Below are 12,357 nucleotides of genomic sequence, written 5' to 3'. Positions count from 1 at the left end.
ATTTTTCTAATTGACAACAAGCACACTTAGATTTAATAAGGGTATGTGCTGCGGCAAAGATATGCATAGCAGTGCAGGCCCTTCCAAGAATATTGGCTAACTTTTGAGCTGGAAAGGTGCCCTTTCCTCAGTGCAAATAGTGCATTGCACAGCTTTACACCACTTTGCACCTAAGGGGCATTAACTGGGTCTAACATAGGCACGTTAGTGCAAACACCCATAATTTTTTATGCAAACTCCGACTAATAAGATAGCCAGACACGCCTTTGTATAAAAATAATGACTTCATGAAGCAGGTAGTAAAACAGAGAAATGTTTTAATTTCTCAAGAATTCATACATTGTGTAGTTGCTGCAGAAGCACGTGCAAGCACAATGTGTGGAATTTGTCTAGGCATAGGTTTTTGTTCTGTAAGGGATGGCCTATGCTAGACAGCACACACACACCTCTACTTAAGTGATGGCTCCCAGTGCAAATCCTATGCTAGACAGCTTTCACACACCTCTACATCATGATGCAACCTGTTTTTGCATTAACACGATGGTAATTAGCAGCAGTAGCCCATTTAAAAAAAATATATATGGCTCTGTGTTTCTTTCTCCTACTTGTGAAATGCAGTGCAGCTACTTAAGTTTGTGTACCATACACCCCTCAAAATATGCCCAAAATATGTAATTTAGCTTCTTCTTTCTCTACCTCTTTATAATGCCCTGCCCATCTTTGTATCACACTCTTCGTCTACGTCTTTACCTATTACTCTTAATCCCCCTCTCTCTGCCTCAGCTCTCTTTACCTCATTCCTCTCTAATGCCTTATTGCTCTTTTTCCGACTAAATCACCGGTATCAGTCCATCATGTACTTCACTTATCACATAACCTCATCTTTTTCCTTACCTCACCTCTTTTCATATCTCTGATACCTTATTTCACAACCTATTTCTCAGCCCTTTCTCTACCTCACCACCCACCTCCACCTCACCTTACCATCTCATTTCTCTCTCTGCCTCACATAGACCTCACTACCTCACCTCTCTTTTTATTCCACTGCTCGCTGTCTCATTACCTAACGTTTGTTTTCCTCGGCATTAGTTTCGCTACTAGGGGTGTGTAAAATAGATATCATTTGCGTCATCATGTGAAAGTTCAACTGGGCCAATTTACTATCTCACCTTTCCATCTCCCCTTTCTCTCATTCGACCTCCTTTTCATGTTCCCTCACCTCTCAAATTTATATTACTCCTTTTTTGCTACCTCCGTTTCTTTACCTCCACATATTTTTCTGTATCCGCTACTCTTGCGCTCTCTCTCTGTTTTTCTTTTCTCTCTCACACAAACAGATATCCTTCTCTGGACCTCCATCTCCATTTCAACTCACCCCTTCACCTCAACTATGTCTCTCAACCTCTTGATAGACCTCTTTATCTCACTATCTTATTATTTATTCTCACAACTTTGTACCTTAGTATAGCTAGAGATTATGCAGCAGGTGATGGATTATGCGGCGTATGGGAAAATCCACAATAATACTGAAAATGCTGCGGCCGCACAGTTACAGGAGCCCTGAGTATAACCTGTCCCCTCCTTCTCTATTTTACACGTCTCTCAACTTTCTTTCTGTGCTCTACATCATATTTCTCTTTCTCCCCTTCATCCCTGTCTACCTTTCTCTCTTCCTGTCCCTTTCTCTATACATCTTGCTTTTTCTCTCTTGCATCTTAATTTTTCCTCAAGTCTGTGTCTCCCTTTACCTCTTGCTGACTTTACCTCTGTTTAATTCCCCCCTTTTCTGCATTACCTCTCTCTTTACCTCGCCCCTCAGAGTACTGCTTCTTTCTGAACTTTCTTCATTCTGTATTTGTCTCCGTCTCTAACACACACAACAAGTCCATAGCTATTTCTCTACCTCTCTTTACCTGCAACTTCTTCTATCTACCTGTCTTTATCTTACTTTCTGGATACCTCAGTTTCTCTATTGACTTTACTACTCTCTCTGCCTCGTATGTCTTTCTACACCATCTCTCTCTGTGTTCTTTTACCTCTACTGCATGTCTCTAGCTATACTATTCTCTTCATGTCTCTGTCCATCTCCTGTATCTTGCCTTGTGAAAGGTTATTGTCTAGTCAGAGAAGTGTAGCATACAAACAGGAGAAGAGGAACGAGGCAGGGTAAGTGAAATGAGGTGGAAGTTATTAGATTTTAACTAATGGAATAGTGAAAATCCTTACCTAATGAAATTGGCTTGATTTGCCTCCTGGTTGTGTAAAATGATGACCAGTTCCTTTCTGGGCCCCTGGGGCACATTATCCGGATGAAAACCTAATTCCAGGAATCTTCAGTTACAAGTATTTCAGCATTGGTGGTACTTTGTTTACTGCAATTTGCAGTGATATGCCAAAAATTGCGAGCGTCTCTGCCTCACACTGCTGCAAGAAGATGGTGCTACCTGCAGTGCTCCCACGCTGCCGCCTTCTCACTGAGCAGTGGTTTATATTTCATTTTCCCAGTAAACCTTTTAGAATATCACTTTTCATAGCTGAAAACAGTGATGTCCTGGCTGGGTTACAATCCCTGTTGAACCAATGGTGTAGTTCTAGTTGGTAACCTTCTGAAAAGCTGGATTCGTTGGGAGAGGAATTGAGCGTTCTAGTGCTGCAATAGTAGGCATTGGTGAGCGAGTAATTCTCCTCTGAGTACAGCATGCTCAATCTTATTTTTTTTAGCATTGGTAACAGTATTTTTTTTTAAACTCTATTTATTGAATTTTCTCTTGCATGCAGTCAGACAAGCATTACAGTGCAACTATGTAACAATAACATTTTGATCCCATGTACCGTTTTGCTGGATATTATTGTCATACAACACCAACTTTCAATGTCGATACATATGCACGTTGCTATTTCATGCATTTCCAATGTTGTGAGGAGCATAGGCTCATATATAAACCATCGCCATTAAAAGCTTATGTCTTTTGTTTTTATTCAAAGTGTACAACTCTATCCCTCTCCGATTCTGGCCGCTCTTCTGTGCCATGTAAGACCTATACGAGACCCATATGTCTTTGGGTCTACACCTTTTTAGGTCTCGTCTCTCAATGCGCATGTGCATTGAGCGGAGCGAGACTATAGGGGCTTAAACAGACCTTACCTAGACTGGCTATTTGATGCTGTGCCCGTGCGGTTTTAGGTCAATGCGCAAGTGCATTGACCTAAAATGTGCGTGCACAGCATCAAATCGCCAGCCATCTGTTGCCCAGCTTGGTGTCGCTCCACCCCCTGCCGGATCAAAGGCTTTCACGGCCGGCCGGCCGTGCTTTCAGTTTCACGGCCGCCATTTAACTTGTTAATCCGTGTTTCGCCACTCCCCTGCTCCCCCCCCACACACACACACACACAATGCCGAGAGCTTGCTTTTAATTATATCATTTTGCCAATGCTTGTTTTTTGGCCGGACGTGCTTTCAGTTTCACGGCCGCCATTTAACTTGTTTAACTTGTTAATCCGTGCTTCGCCGCTCCCCTGCTCCCCCTTCCCCCCCACACACACACACAATGCCAAAGCTTGCTTTTAATTATATAATTTCGCAAATGCTTGTTTTTTGGCCGGCCGTGCTTTGTTTCACGGCCGCCATTTAACTTGTTTAACTTGTTAATCCGTGCTTCGCCGCTCCCCTGCTCCTCCCCCCCACACACACACACACAATGCCGAGAGCTTGCTTTTAATTATATCATTTTGCCAATGCTTGTTTTTTTAGATGCTGGGGGAGGGGGTTACACTTTTGCCAGCGCTACACTTCACTGTGAGATCGTTGCTTGGCGCTTGGCACCTCCTGGCAGCTTCTTGGCACACTAGAAACCACCGAGAGGATCGCACAAACTTGGTGCCCCGGCAGCTGTCAGTCTTGTCCACCTGGCGCCCGGACCCGTCTCCCATCAGAGGCACATGTGCCCCCTGGCATCGCCTGACGCCTCTGTGCTGAGAGTTGCCCGGCCTTGATCAGCCCCCAACTGCCCGCTCGTGCTTCCCAGCCTACACGCCCCCGTTCATTTCCGTAACACGTCCTTATCAGTGTTTTAATTTAAGCATCTCTCGTTGACGTGGAGGCATCCTGTGCTTGTGCAGACCCGGCCCCGCAGGCTCACGTTAATGAATGGGCATGCTTAGTGACATATGCACATGCATACGTCATCAGGGTGGGCCGCTGTAGTATCATGACTCATCCATGTGTGTGTCAAGAGGCATATGCATGTGCAAGTCATAGCTCTTTGTTTTTTTTCTTTTTTTTTTAAAAACATTGCTTCTTGTTTAGACGTAACAGTAGGGGCAAAGAAATGTCAGAGCCAATATACACGAAAAGTATACATTGGGGGTCAATAGAGACATTTTGTAACACACCTGTCATTGAATACTCACTCTAATTGCTTGCAGTATTTCTGTAAATTAACATGTTCCAGAGCAATAAATGGTAACATTTTGGAAACTTGGAAACTAAATGTGCTACGATGCATTTCTCAAAGTAGGCTGTCATCGCTGTAAATGAAAACGAGTTTAACTGGCATAAGCACGTTCTTCCATGGTTAACTGCAGTTTTTGAAATCTTGGCGAGTTTAACTAAAGTTTTCGAAATCTTGGCGACCCACCTCGCAGCCAGAAATCATGCAGCCTATACTAAGAACACACCCACTCACCCTCACACCGCCTCTCACCCCCCCTCTCACCCTCACACCCCCTCACCCTCACACCCCCTCACCCTCACACCCCCGCCCACCACCTCACCCACCCCCTCACACTCACTCTTTCCCTCACACAAACTCACCCTCACATACCATTTGACCATCACACCCTTTCACCCTCACACCCTGACACACCCTCACCCTCACATCCCCTCACCCTCACACCCTCACCATCATACATCCTCACCCCGTCACACTCACCCTCACACCCCCTCACCCTCACACCCTCACTCTCACACACTCTCCCTCACACCCCCTCCCTCACACCCCCTCACCTTCACAACACCACACACTCACCCTCACACACCCCCACCCTTACACCCCATCACCCTCACCTCACACCCCCTCACCCTCACACACACCCTCACACCCCCTCACCCTCACACCCCCTCACCTTCTCACCCTCACACCCCCTCACACCCCCACACCCCCTCACCCTCACACACCTCACCCTCACACAACCTTACCCTCACACCCCCTCACACACCCTCACTCACCCTCACACCCCCTCACACCCCCTCACCCTCACAACACTCTCACCCTCACAACCCTCCCTCACCCTCACACCCCCTCACCCTCACACCCCCTCACCCTCACACCTCCTCATCCTCGCACCCCTCACCCTCACACCCCCTCACACCCTCACACACCCTCACCCTCACACCCTCTCGCCCACACCCTCACTCCCCCTCACACCCTCACACCCCTCACCCTCACACACCCTCACACACCCTCACCCTCACTCACCCTCACACACACCCTCACACCTTCACCAGAATAGCATAACAAAACACAGCATAGCATAACAAAAAAACATAGGATAGCAAAACATAGCAAAAGCATAACAAAACAAAGCATAGGATAGCAAAACAAAACATAGCATAACAAAACAAAACATAGCATAGCAAAACACAACAAAGCATACCATAGCATAACTAAACACAACAAAACATAGCATAGCATAACAAAACATAGCATAGCATAATATAACAAAGCATAGCAAAACAAAACAAAGCATAGTATAAAAACATAGCATAGCATAACAAAACACTACAAAACATAGAAGAACAAAACATAGCGTAACATAACAAAACATAGCATAACATAACAAAACAAAGCATAGCATAACAAAACATAGCAAAACACAACAAAGCATAGCATAACAAAACACACCAAAACATAGCATAGCATAGCATAACAAAACACAACACAACATAGCATAGCATAGCATAACAAAACAAAGCTTAGCATTGCATAACAAAAAATAGCATGACAAAGCATAGCATAGCATAACAAAACAAAACATAGCATAACAAAACATAGCATAGCATAACAGAACATAGGATAGCATAACAGAGCATAGCAAAACACAACAAAACATAGCATAGCATAACAATACACAACAAAACATAGCATATCATAACAAAACAAAGCATAGGAAAGCAAAACTAAACATAGCATATCATAACAAAACAAAGCATAGGATAGCAAAACATAGCATAGTATAAAAAACAGCATAACATAACAAAACATAGCATTAATAAAATACATAGCATATCAAAACATAGCAAAACACAACAAAACATAGCATAGCTTTTCAAAACACAACAAAACAGCATAGCAAAACAAAACATATACTAGCATAGCAAAACATAGCATAGCATACCATAACACAACAAAACATAGCATAGCATACCATAACAAAACATGTCATAGCAAAACAAAGCATAGCATAATAAAAAACAACAAAACATAGCTTATCATAACAAACATAGCATAACAAAGCATAGCATAGCAAAACATAGCATAGCATAGCAAAACATAGCATAGCATAACAAAACACAGCATAGCATAACAAATCAAAGCATAGGATAGCAAAACGTAGCATAGCAAAACAAAACATAGGATATCAAAACAAAACATAGCATAGCATACAGCATCACTCACCACCACCACCATAGCATCACACGGGGGCACCACAACATCACTATGATCTACCACAGCATCACTAAACGCCACAGCATCACTCGTTCACCATCACAACATCACTCAGCGCCACCACAGCATCAATCTGTGCAACCATTCAACAACAACTGGTTCAAATATGTTCTCTCAATGTTTCAAGCTTTATTGCAAATGTAACAAAAATGTTAATATTTCACTTCTGTTCTTGGATTTTCGTCACAATAAAATACACTGAACATAATCTTCACAAAAGTTATTTACAAAAGTTTAAGCTATTGCCATGATAAATTACAATACCTTTTATTTAAGTATTAATTATTTAAAAAAATTAAAAGCCATTGTTATTTGTAATATCAATACATGTAAGTCATGTAAATACAACACATGTTGCATTACAAATGGTATAGGTGTCACATTTGCGAAAGTTATAACTATTGGCATTGTAAATGACAAAGCTATTAATTTCGCTATTTTCAAAAACGAAACATAAATAAAAAAATTGTCATTTACAAACCAATAGCTCAAACTTTCCTAATGCGAGACCTATTGCATTGTAAATGCTTGTTGGGATTAGGGATTTTGTGGAGCAAAAGGCCAGGTCTGTAAACCATTCTGCAGTGTTAGTTATAGTAATCATAGTTTGGAATGATCCCTCATGCCATGGATTTCCCATTTTTGCACCCTTAAATGTGTGTGACCCTCCCTTGACGTAAATGAACCAAACTTAGGACAAGCTGCCGTCAAATATCAACCTTCCTTTCAACATGTCAAATTTGGTGCATATTGGTCAAGGGATTCAAAAGTTACAAGAGGGCAGGGTGGGTAGGGGTCCTAACAACTCAAGCAACACTGATTAAAATGATACTACATTTTCCAGGCATGTAGTTAGTCCTTGCGCTCATTTAATGCCTTTTCTTGGTCAAGTGATTTTTTTTTTTTTCATTGAGCCTTTTTTTTATTTCTGATTTGATAAAGCAGCTGTAGCCAGACTTTGAGTGAGCAACAGAAAAGAACATTCAGAAGCACCATTGATTGGGCAGACGTTGGATGCTTCGCCTGTAAAAGTCCTACCTGCAGGATTGATTTGGTTTTAGTGTCAATTTAGTGATCACAACTACGGGTTTGATCTGCTTATTATTTTAAGTTACGACAAAGGCAACAGATGAGGTGTAGTGCAAAGCCAACTGTCATTTATGGGTGGATTGTTGTTGCACTGCTAAAGTCTACAGAGAGGTATTTTGTAAAGGATTACAGTAGTAGACATGGGTCCTGTGAGGGTTACTCACTCAGACAAGCCATGCATGGAGACGGTTTGTTCTCTGATCATTCTTATTAGCTCCTCTTAGGAGGATATTTTTTTGCATATAGTTTTGTATATATTTGTATTTTAATACTGAATGCCTAATGATTGCCTTGTTGGAATGCCCATTACAGTATGCCTGAGTTGGTTATGGCGACCAACCACTGATAAAGGCTATAGGCCTCGTTGGTTTTGTTCAAATATATCCGATGTCACGTCTGATATGTTTATTATGAAAACTTATGACCAAGGAGGTAGGCCTGATTTGTTGTGAAAAGGATATGTTAAGCAAATAGGCCTTTAGGAGTGGATTGTTAGAACACTGTGTTAAAGCCTTTAATTAGAGGTTTTTCATGGAATCTCATAAATTACCATAGCAACCAAGTTTTTGGGTAATGAATACCAACTTTTACAAGTCCTGCCCTGGGCCTAGAAGAGTTGCACTGTGATAAACCTTGTAGTGCCCTTTTAGAAAGGCTGTATTTTGTTTTTTTTACTCTAATTTTCTATATATGTGTCATTCTGTGACTATAAGTCTGATAGTTAACCTATAGGGGAATCGTATGCTAAATGCAGTAGGTCAGTTGGTTATGATGACCAATCACTGATGAAGGCTATAAGTTCTCTGTGAAAAGTTATGTCCAGTGCTTTCCAGTGCGCAACACCGATACTTAATCATCAACTCCGGCCCTTTTTATGAGCACCAGTTAAGGACACATTCATTTATAGTGTTCCCAGGAGATTACGTGATTTGTGCAGAATCACACAATGTTGAGCCGACGCCAAGACTCAAACCTGGTTTCTTAGATCGAAAGTCGGCAGCTCTGGCCATTGCGCCACATACACTTTCCTTTTTCATGGTTCTGTTTTAAGCGGTGCTAACAGGAGAAATGGGCTGGTGCAAGCTGCCTCCCGACGAGAGCCCTGGCACCTATTTGTTTTTATAATTTAACCACAGCATAGGTTTGATATGTTTATTCTTAAAATGTAAGAGAAAGGTAGCAGGCTTGGCTTATATATTGTGAAAAGTACTTCTTAAAGTCAGTAGGTCCTCAAGTATGGATTCTTATTAAATTGCCTTAAAGGCTGTAAACAACTATTCTGGCACACGAATTCTCACAGATTACTGTAGTAAGCAAGTGTTTTAGTGTTTGGAACTCCTACTGACAAACCCTGAAAATGGAAGGTTATTACTGTAATATTCCTTGTTACGCTATTTTTCGAAAGGGGTTGTATTTTATTTTGTTAGGTGTCATTTTGTACAGACTTTTAATTTTATGACTAATTGCTTTTTGGTGGGAAAGCTTATGCTCAATGCAGTAACCTTAGGATGGTCCATTGGAGGGAAAAAGTATGTTAAATGTCATGTGTCGGATATGTTTTTATTGAAAAACTGGCAAAGACAGTAGGCCAGGATTATTTATTCTGAAAACTATATGTTAAAGCCATATTGGTCTTTTATGGTGGATTGTTATTACAGCTAGGTATTTTTTTACATGGGATATCACAGATTACTGTAGTAGGCAAGGGTTTGGGTGTTGGCAACTCCCACTGACAAATCCTGGAGGTAAAATATTTTTACTGTGATAATACTCGGTAATGCCTCCGAGGAAGATTTGTATTTTGTTTGCCAGGTGCAATTTTATTTATTGGTAATTTTATGATTCTATACCTGATGGTTGCCTTACTAGAAATGTTGTGCTCAATACAGTGGATCAGGGTTGGTCATGATGATGTCATTTTTAAAGGATATAGGTATGACTGTTTCATTGGGTAAAGTTATGTCAAAGGTAAATCAGTAATAAAAAGTTTCAAGAGAGCCAATTAGCATGTCTTTATTTAATTGCCTGATTGCGTGTCCATCAGTGCTTGAATACAGGTGCACTCCATTGCCGTGGCCAGTCATTTCATTTTCCATTTTCTCTTTTTCTTGGTACCCGTTAATTTATTCTTATGTTTTTAGAGCATACTGCAACCTGTGCTACTGGACCTCTCGCTTGCTGCTCATTTCATCTTCCATGCGCCACATCTGATGCGACTAAAGCTTCTAAACCAGGCTGTCGTTTGGAATGGTATTGTCTATAGTGGACTTTTTTTTTCTTTTCAAGATGGCCAATGCGTTGCTTATGAATGTGGTAGCCATGTTGGAGTTTTAGAATTGGGGAGAGGATTTAGCCTAACAACTAGGGAGGTCGATCTCAAATCTGAGGAACCGGGGTTGAGTCTCCTCATTGACGCTCAACATTCTGTAATTCTGGGCAAATCACTAATTCTTTCCATGCCTAACAAAAATAAATATGTCCTTGTGTAACGCAACTGTTGCTCATGTAAAGCGATTTGATACCGGATACCTTCGGGTCAAGTTTGCGTTACATAAAACTAGGACCAAAAAAAAACAATACACTTATGTACAAGATCATTGGAAGATGGTGGCCCAATGCAACTGCCAAGTGTCCAGTGTGCAAGTGCCATTATTGTATATTGTTTGTTTGTAACAATATACAATAATGGCACTTGCACACTGGAGACTTGAATGATCCTGTACGATCAACGGAATTTGAGGACATTGAGCATGCTTTAAGACACTTACAGTTAACATTACAATCTAAACCATGCTGAAACTCTGCATGAATTCCCAAACACTAGTTGGCCTCACATTCCCCTCTGTCACACGCATACATGTTAGAACGGATACTGGATGCAAACATCAGATATATTCAAATGTTTACAACCTGAAACCAAACACACCATAAACTCAGCATGGGAGAGGGTGAAATGCCTTCTTATTTTCGAAGGTGGTCACTCCGTCCTTTTAGATTTCATGGGATTTAAATAAGTCAGGACTTGGCAGAGGGATATCGGACAAATGCAAACGTTTTTGGTCGTCAAATTATGCATACAACTAAGTTCCCAATGCCCTTGATAGGACATACAGTTATTACGAAAATGGTAATGATACTCAGGATATGTCAGTGCTGATTCCTGAAAACAATTTGAAGACTCTAGACTCACTATTGCAAACACTCCTATGGCCACGCAATTACTGCTTGAACAGATTGGGAATGCTGGTACCAGATTACCTGAAATATTAAAGCGCAGCAAAGCTTTCCTCAAATTACCAGAAGTATTATACTGCATCCGTGGTTTAGGAATGGGGAGCCAGATCTGGTGGCACGCTAACTACCAAGCATTTACAATGCAATAGGTCTCACAATTGCGAGTTTTTGAGCTATTGGCATTGTAAATGGCAATGCCTTTTATAATATTAAAAAGCATGGTCATTTACAATACCAATAGTTCCAAGTTTTGCAAGAGCAATACTTATTGTATTGCAGAGCACCGCACTCACTATTAAAGTTAAAAAAAAAAAGCGCGGTGCTCTTGAAGCGTGCGCCACACTCAGTATTAAAGTTTAAAAAATAGGTGTCCCTGAAGTGTGGAAAAACAACAGTTGATGGACAGAATGCAGAACAATGTCATACATTCACCCCAGTACAGAGATCTGGGCCTAAATCCATCGTTTTTTTGCACTCCACACCACCCAGTTCAGACATGGCCATATGCAAATCATCCTTGACCCTGTGTCTCATGGGAACAGTCCAGCCCGAACTGCCAAGCCATGTCTTTCCTGACTGACTTGCATATGGCTGGGTTCAAACTGGAATGGCATGGTGAGCAAAAAAACGATGGTTTTAGACCCAGATCTCTGTACTGGGGTGAATGTATGACATTGTTCTGCATTCTGTCCATCACCTGTTGTTTTTTGCATCTGTCCCAGAAGTGTGGGCCACGCCCAACATCAAAGTTTTAAAAACATTTTTTAACTGAGCATGGCATCCCTAAAGCAGGTGTTGTGCTTAGCATGCAAATTAGAGCAGCATAGCGCTCTATAAGAAAAACGGCCGCCATTGTCCCCATCAGTTTCAATAAACAAAATAGTGCTCACCCACTTATAATGCAGACCGTGTAACAAGCCAATTAAAAGGTCCAGTTGTTATGGGCAGTAACAAATGCAGACAAGGCGGTACCAAGGAGGGACTAACCAGCCTATTTACGCATCAGAAGCCAGCATTTACAAAGGATAATGACCCAAGCCAATGACAAATATGTGCAGAGAGTGGGCTGGGCTTCCAGTGCATACTCTATTACAGCATGCCTCGCAGAGCGAGCACTCATGGCCGCTGACCCTAAGCTCGTCCTAAAAAAATGTCTATATAATAAAAATGGGGAGCTGAGCAAGGGTCAGGCAGCAAGCAGTGTGAGACAGTGAATTTGTTTGCTGGCTTGAAGGCATATAGAGGTGCTTGTGTAGCCATCAGACAAAGACTGGCGAATTCTTAGCCATGACCCCAAGGGCCTACC

General features: G+C 41.7%; 1 protein-coding gene across 2 annotated transcripts in view; it reads left to right on the top strand.

The window, feature by feature from the left end:
* Positions 1-12,357, top strand: part of ZNF646 (zinc finger protein 646) — a 202,114-nt gene that overhangs the window by 27,916 nt on the left and 161,841 nt on the right. The window contains exon 1 of one of the 2 annotated variants that reach the window (XM_086932037.1): positions 9,985-10,067. The exons of the other annotated variant lie outside the window; for it this stretch is intronic. The gene's annotated coding sequence lies outside the window, so the exon portion shown is untranslated. Of the gene's footprint in view, positions 1-9,984; positions 10,068-12,357 lie in introns of those variants that run through there. 2 annotated transcript variants of the gene reach the window in all.

Source organism: Lissotriton vulgaris, chromosome 7, assembly GCF_964263255.1.
Source record: "Lissotriton vulgaris chromosome 7, aLisVul1.2, whole genome shotgun sequence".
Taxonomy (NCBI): domain Eukaryota; kingdom Metazoa; phylum Chordata; class Amphibia; order Caudata; family Salamandridae; genus Lissotriton; species Lissotriton vulgaris.
This window is presented reverse-complemented; position numbering and strand designations above follow the sequence as displayed.